Source organism: Choristoneura fumiferana, chromosome 14 (assembly GCF_025370935.1).
Source record: "Choristoneura fumiferana chromosome 14, NRCan_CFum_1, whole genome shotgun sequence".
Taxonomy (NCBI): Eukaryota; Metazoa; Arthropoda; class Insecta; order Lepidoptera; family Tortricidae; genus Choristoneura; species Choristoneura fumiferana.
The window spans coordinates 19,422,275-19,429,681 of NC_133485.1; the positions used below are offsets into that span (position 1 = coordinate 19,422,275).

The window sequence follows — 7,407 nt, forward strand, 5'->3', positions numbered from 1 at the left end:
TCGCAGGACGGAACTCTTCAATGGTTGATATTCACCGGTTCTGACAGTTGACCTTTTGGTTATCCGCAAACATGTAGTTTGGGCGACAATGCAAGTACAATCAACAAAAAGTACAGTCAGCAAAAAAAGCTTGTATTAAAATTAATTTTTTATGGTTAGGTTATTTCTTTCAAATCTAAACTCGGCTTTAAGTTCGCGATCGCATACATCGTCTCTTCTACCCTTTTAAACCCCGTGACAGAAAGAAGTGGAGAAAGAAATTGCGATTTCAAATGCATTAGAAATAAAGCCTCACGAATAATCGGTGGCCAAAGTACGGTATTACTATTAGTTATTCTGTGCCCAAAGCACGCGCTAAATGCTCTCGTCTTGTGACGTCACTGTTCACACACTGACGGAACCGGATCCACACCTCAACTCTGCAATCATCCAAATGCGTACGGCTTTTGAATGTCCACAATGATTACTGGTTTTGTGATTCTGTTTTAATTAATCACGTTGAAATGCGTTACATGTAATATTTGTCATGGAACGTAGACCGTGATCTCCTTTGATGTGCTCCCAATGTTATACAATACAATACAATACAATAACTCTTTATTGCGCACCAACACAGCAAGCAGTACAGAAAACGCAGGTAGGTACATATATACACATGAGACTTTCTGAGGTAAGCAATAGGCGGTCTTATCGCTTCACAGCTATCTCTCCTAGGCAATGGAACGGATGGAGAAGTAAGGAATAAATTAAAATCAAAAAATTCAATGTGTCAATGCGACAGAGTAAAAAAGTGATCCGCTACTTTTGATGCTGACTGTACCTCAACACTGAAACACACATAACTTTCACGTTTATAAAAGCAGATTTGTTAGAACAAAACGACAAGAGCACTCCTCCCCTTCATCACAGCTAAGTGAAACGCATTCACACTCCACTATACTTACACTCAATCTGACCAAAAGCAGAATGACAGTCGGCGCGGGCGCAAATTATATGCCCGTGCGCACCATAGCGCACTACATTCCTGGCCCTATACCACGAAGTGCACTCGAACTTCGTATGTTGCCATCCCTCTGACGCTTATATTATTTTATACGAGAGTGAGAGGGACGGCAGCCCCTCTGTTTAGACCAGCAAGTAATTCGTGCAGCTAACATTACATTGTGGCCCTCACGACCTCAAACATATCCATATACCAATTTTGAAATCAATGAATTGGCCAAGTCCTATTGTTTACTCGTATAGCAACCACTACTGATTCTTTGCCGACAACCGCGACGTCTGTTAAGATAAGAGTGTGTTGACTTAGAAGAAGAAAGCTCATAGATAAAACCATTTACGTTAACAATGAGTTCGTATTAAAAGTTAATATACCTGGGCGACCGACCTTCGCTCGGGCTAAAACTCGATAACAAGGCCAAGCTAGATCGATTTTCCATCCCCGAAAACCCCTATACCAAATTTCATCGAAATCGTTGGAGCCGTTTCTGAGATCCCTGAAATATATATATTTATATACAAGAATTGCTCGTTTAAGTGTATTATATAGAAGATAGATAGATAAAAGTAAATATACTTAAACTCAATTTCTTACCATATGGTCCAGAAGTTTCAATGAAATTATTTACGATAGGATTATGTCACAGACGTACGAGTAAGTCACTTCAATGTTATGTCATAAGTTCGCCGAGCCACAGGCACGAGAACTCACTCGTACACCTCTGGTTAACACCTCTGTAATCTCGCGTCTGCGCCGGCGCAGGAAGGCTTAATGGTGAGAGATTGCGATAGCGCAAGCTTAAAGGCCTCGTTATGGATTAAAGAGGTTATGATCAATGGTCCGTAATGGCATTAACGCCGTTGAAAGCTTCGGTATTGAACGGCGTGGCTCTTTCAAAAATTATGGGATGTTGAAGAATTCTCACTACAGTTAATGTCAATGGAGGCATTATGATGAGAAAACTTCCGTGCTTATAGCTGCAAACTAAGATACGAGTTGGCGAGCAGCGAGGAGCAAATGTGTCATCATCATCATATCAGCCATAGGACGTCCACTGTTGGACATAGGCCTCCCCCATAGACCTCCAGTTGCCTCGGTTGGCAGCGGCTTGCATCCACCGTGAACGACTTTAACCAAGTCATCCGTCCATCTCGTTGGTGATCCGCGGTCTCCACTCGAGAACCTTTAGCAAATGTGTAGTTCTGTTAAATACAGCTATCCACTGTGAAAAACGAATTAAATCCCAATGTATAAGTGTAATTGTGAAAACTTCCGAACATGTAGTAACATCGGAATGTGTAATTGAACTAGGATTTTGTATGGATTCACTACCATCTTATATTATACCATTTTATTCTAATACCACAGTCTCAATTGAACACAAACCCCTCATCTCCACAGATGCGGTTACTGCAAATTAATTTCACAGGCCGAATCGATTATTGTTCCGCTAACTGTAAATTTATTCCATCGAGATAATTATAGTTAGACTTCATTACTGTTTCGTTTTAATATCTCTCCGTCAACTTCTGTTGGACTAACACTATCTGTTTCCCTACAATTCTATTAAAATAACCTCGATTTAACACTTAATAAAATTGTAATACAATTACGTCAGGTATTTCTTAGATGAAGTCGATCAAATCTTTCTTCAAGCGTTTCTAATCAAGGCAATTCCGAACTGCTCGCGCTCCCACGGGCGGGGTATTAAAACTTCACAACTAAGCATTTACCGATTCACTTCTAATATGAACGGGTGATGATTGCCTTCCAAATGAGAGAATCTACCAAATAAAATAACCATGTCATCCACATAAACATAATAGGAGAAGAGATGTTAATGTCACTTCATAATATCCTACTATAGGTGTTACTCCACCAATTGACCGATCGTCGATCGATGACACTGAGCGATGGTAGAATGGAGTGGTCGACGTCGATCAACAAGTTCTACTGCACCAATCGATGGGCGATCGATGGTAGAATGATTGACTTCGATCGAGCTACAGTATGCGGTAAGTCAGAAATGCGGGTGACATGTGTTTTACGTGATAACAAATAGATACCTTTTTTATCCAATATAAATTAAGATCACAAGGTATTTTTTGGAAATTCTTATGATTTTACTAAATAATTCCGGAATTCCAATTAAATTTCCAGGTAGCCTCACGCGACCTTCTGTACTAGCGAAGCGAATATAAGCGTTAGTTTAGCCTTGGATGTAAATTTAAGTTGAAGTTCTAAAGATTCCGCGTTGAGAGAGACAGAATTAGACTCAGTTGATAGAATCACCCGTTTGGTAGTACCTATGGCATGCAGAGCGTGTGACGAATGGTAACGTTCTCAAATTGCGGCGCGGGTCAGGCGCACGTAAGGCATTGTAATAACCGTTGCTGCTGATATTTGAACCGAGAACAAGAGAAATTAATTTACTTAGTTTGAGAGCTCGGCTTGAGCAATTATTGAGAAACTACATAAAATATAAGGATCTACAGGTTTTCCCGAAATTGCGTGGCCGAATTCCGCCAGCGCGGATACACCTGCCATTACAGGTATGCTGTTTCAATTATTATTAGCAACACGTTGAAAATTACATCATGTTTTGGCCGACAACGGAACTTTGGCGGGCATTAACAGAATTTCCTCTGCTAGTCACGTCAATACGCTATGATATTTCAGCAAATGTGTTACCAGTAATTGAAACAACATTGAAACAATATCTTTCACGCGTATATGTGTGGTAAAGTCAGCTGGGGAACTAGTTGTAGTGCCTTTGCAAGGGCGTCATGGACTGACTTAAATCTACCGATATGACGTTCTATCTATCTATCTATCTATTTAGCATTTTTATCCTGAGCTCATTCTCCTCCGATGTACTGTTATAGTATAGAATATCTCTAAGCTCAGTGCGTCGCTTGTCAAAGGCCTCCTCTAACATTTTCCACTGTTTTCCATCCCTGGCTACCCTCCTCCAGTTCGGGCCTGCCGTTAACTTTAACTCATCCTCCCATCTTATATGTTGTCTTCCTCTGCTCCTCTTGCTATCTGTATGATACCGGTGTGTGACTTCTTTGCTCCATTTTTCCTGCATGCCACGCAACATATGCCCAGTCCACCTCCACTTCAATTGATCTATTATATAGAGAACATCAGTTACTTTTGTATTAGATCTAATAAATGCATTTCTGTGTCTGTCTACCGACAAGACTTTACAATTAGGTAATAAATAAATAACTTTTGATAAATTATGCTTGGACACTATGGAATTTCCGATATGATCCCGCTGCTGGAACCGCAGTGACGCATCGTATGCGCACCGTTTTTTATTGCATGCTCTTTACAGCGCTGCTTAAAATACGAAAACTGCGCGGAATCGCAGTGACGTGCCGCAAAAGTCAGGACTTTACCGCATGCTCTCCCCCAAAAGTCCGCACCGTATGCGTATTTTGAACAGCGGTGTGCAGGGCATGCGATGAAAACGGTGCGCATACGATGCGTCACTGCGATTCCGTACCGTCACCGTTTTATAAGCAGCGGCGTGTCCGCTCCTTTATACTTGAAACAAGTATTTTGAATTTACAATGATGATAACCGCCGTGAGTGTTTCTGTGGCAGGCCGATTCACCAGCCTGTAAATCATCATAATCATCATGTATAATCATTGTTGGAATAAATAATTATACGCCGTTCATAATTTATTACGTGGTATCAACTTTCCACTATTTTTACTCGACTTTTTGAGCGTGCGTTTGTGCGTTTATTTCTTTGGTCCTCTCTATAGCCTAAACGGCTTTCACCAATCATTTATTTGTAATTCTAAAGTTTCGCATAAATTCTCGTGGGAATTCCCAAAACTTACAAAGTGAAATTTCATTAAAGTTGCAGGAAACCCGCGTCAAATATCCTTTTCCTAATCCTAGCGGTTGTAATTTAATTCAACGCTCTAGGGATACTTTACTCGTACATACTCGTTAAGTTTTCTTTTTACTAACAAGCTTTTTTTTAGCTTCACCTGTCCCGTTGTCTGTCAGTCTGTCTGTTCTGTATCAAATCTTGCAAGTTAAATTCGACCAACTTCCAGTAGTTGGATTGACTTATTTGGCATGCAAATGTAGTTTGGGTGACGATACAAGTACAGTCAGCAAAAATTTTACCAAAATTTATTTCCTGTGGGAACACCACACAGAGTATCAGAAAACTTTTAAAAAAAACGGATTAAATCGGTAAAATCGTTTTCAAGTTATGGCGTCACTAAGGAAAGTAGACAATCATTTTATACATGTATATACTGAATTAACAAACGCCGTCTTTCATATCCTTTTAAATAAGCCAATTCTGCGAATAACAAAATGACTCATAATGACTTTACAAGAACATCTTTTACCAACGAAATCGTGATATCTGCAGAAACAGTAAAGGCTGCAATATTCCAAAACAACTTAATAACATACAAGGCATGCGTAGAGAAATTAATCTCTCTCTGAACGTATCTCACCGACTTATGCAGTATCAGAAACAACCTTATGCCAAAACACCAAGTGGTGATAATTTAATTGCACTTTCTGGTAGATATGAAGTTGAGCATGCAGATGAAATGGTTTAAAGGCCAAAATTGGCGCCGGACATCTCTTTACAGCTTGATAGTTTAATAGCCCTCTTTACATTGCAGTGTTTTTCACACACCTAAGATACCCATATTCACTTAGCCATAGAGAGCATATTTTCAAACCTTATCGGAAAGCTAGTTTTAAATCATAACCTGACTAAATTAAAACTCTGAAAAATTCTCGACTTTGTTCTTTCAAAGTATAATTAATATTTCAAAACGGTTTGAACCGATTTTAATGTCAATTGGCTAAGAACCACCACTATTGGTCTAGCTTTTATGTATAACAAGGTAATATCTGAAACCACTGAACCAACTATAAAAAATCTTTCATTATTAAAACACTACAAAAGAAAGAAAGAAAGAAAAACATTTATTCGTGACGAACATAAGAACAATGGATAAAAAAAATATATAGTTTTATGTATGTCACAAAATGGTCCCAAATCAGCAATCTGCCGGTCTTGCGAACGGCGCTGGTCTTCCTTTGGGACCATCTGGTCATCATACATTAAAAAAATACACTGTTCCTTACTGACACAGGCTTCTTTTAACCCGCAAAATTGCAAAGTCCTCATGGGAATTAACTAAGTTACGGGCAACATCCTACTAATATTATCAATGGTAAGGCTGGTGAGGATGGATGGATATAATATGGATGAGTAGATGTTCGTTACTCCTTCACGCAAAATCTACCGAATGGAATTTGATGAAATTTGCTATACAAATAGTAGGACACCAAAAATAACACACAGTTTTTTGCAGATGAAAAATTATGCGGTATAAACGTGAACCACATATATTTTCTAAACGAATTCCTGTTTTATAAAGTAGCTAAAACAATCGAAGAAAACTTTCCTGGCTTCGCTGTATCAGCAGCGTTATCTGCTAAAGACTCTGTATTGCGTGATAAAAAGAAAGCAATCCTAACTCAGGGAATGAAGGTTGATAATGTATTAATTCAAATGTACACCTGCAGGGCTATTATAAAGTTTTCGCTACATTCGAACCAACGTTCGCGGAAGCTTTGTTACAATTAAAAATTGATGTACAATTCAGTTTATGATCAATTTTGTTTTTCAATTCATTACTTTTTAACTAATGTTAATGTTCAATTCATAGCTTTTAATTAATGTCCGGCATTTTGTATTTTTTTTACACGGATTAGATGATGAGAAAAGTTTGGTCTTCATCCCAACAAATGCCTCACACACATTCATACTAAAATCTTAGTCAGGGGGCACGGTCGTGCTCGCGCCAAGTCTAGCGCAAATATTTTGCAACAGTTTAACAGTCTGTAAATTATCTCATTACAAAACTTCTTACTTCTTACTTCTTGGGACTGTCTAAAACGATGATAATGTGGTTTAAAACAATATGTTCTCTGTAAGACAGTTCCAAGAAGATGGTTCAAAAGGTACCTATTAAGTGGAGCTCGGAGTTAGCAGCACCTGCGTCCACCTGGGATCCAACTCCTTAGAGGCAAGTCACTTTGCGAAGGGCGTCGACCTCCAACGATCCAAGATTTATCTCAAGCACTGCACAGCACTGGGTAACTAGAACACACGCGGACGTCGGGCGGCGACGAGCGGCGCGCGCGCACTGCCCCCTCCAAAGCTCCCGGCAACCTGCTCCGAGCTTTTTTACGGCAAAAAGCTTGTGGCTGTATTCCGTTCGCTGATTGCGAGGCTTTTATGCCTGCAGTCTGCACTTAATCGCTGTTTAATTAAACATCTCATACTTGATCGCGAAGAACAAAAATGTTAGTTCTCGTTTGCAGGATTATCTATTGTCATTATCT

The 7,407-nt window shown here is 39.4% G+C and overlaps 1 protein-coding gene across 3 annotated transcripts in view; it reads right to left on the reverse strand.

Moving 5' to 3' along the window:
- LOC141435369 (uncharacterized) overlaps positions 1-7,197 on the reverse strand; it is a 758,872-nt gene extending 751,675 nt beyond the window's left edge. For 2 of the 3 annotated variants that reach the window (XM_074098079.1, XM_074098081.1), the window contains exon 1: positions 7,028-7,197. The gene's annotated coding sequence lies outside the window, so the exon portion shown is untranslated. The remainder of the gene's footprint in view (positions 1-7,027) is intronic. The other variant, XM_074098083.1, reaches the window with a different exon arrangement.
- Between the last annotated feature and the right edge of the window lie 210 nt (positions 7,198-7,407).